This window comes from Cicer arietinum, chromosome 8 (genome assembly GCF_000331145.2).
Source record: "Cicer arietinum cultivar CDC Frontier isolate Library 1 chromosome 8, Cicar.CDCFrontier_v2.0, whole genome shotgun sequence".
Classification (NCBI taxonomy): domain Eukaryota; kingdom Viridiplantae; phylum Streptophyta; class Magnoliopsida; order Fabales; family Fabaceae; genus Cicer; species Cicer arietinum.
Genome location: NC_021167.2, coordinates 16,623,359 through 16,624,154, shown reverse-complemented (window position 1 = coordinate 16,624,154; position 796 = coordinate 16,623,359).

Below are 796 nucleotides of genomic sequence, written 5' to 3'. Positions count from 1 at the left end.
GTACTTGTTCCTTGCCGTGTACTTATTAGATATGAAAGATTTCCAGAGCAAACTTTTTATCACGTGGATAGAAAAGATTTGACCAACTTGTTGTGATGGATAATTCGGTGAAGTTGAAGATCATTCTCTGTTTATGATGCAGAATGATCTTGTTGTTGTCTTTTCTTGTATTTGCTTGATTCTGCTCTTAATTAAATCCACTCAAGAACACAAGTTAAATTAACATAACATTTAGAATCATAATTAACATTCTTAATTAACCTTTGTTTATTTTCATCAAAACTTTAAAATAGAGAGTTTGTCTCAACAAAGATGATCATTCTCCTGTTTGATAGGAAAGATCGAAGAACGTTCTTGAAGTGTATTGTAAGACCCTTAATTTTAAATTCTAATTTATGTATTTTGAGGAATTTTGTGCTAAATTTCTGAGGCTTTTTAGCCAATTTTATGGCATTATGTGAGTTAAATGCCAAAAATATATTTTTAGAGACTCGATTAAAATTATTCGTCGATGAATAATTTTATTTAATAACGGTGAATCTTTTGTCGAAGAAAAAAAATTCTGAGATGCAGCATTTTTCAGAAAAATTCATCTGGCCATTGAATTGCGGCGAGAGTAGATATTTTTCTGAAAAAGTGGTATGTGACGTGATGTGAGGTGACATACGTAATGATGATTTTTATAAAAAAATATCTACATATTTGTAAATATCTAGATATTTGTTTAGATATTTATTATTATTATTATTATTATTATTTTAATATATATATATATATATATATATATATATATATA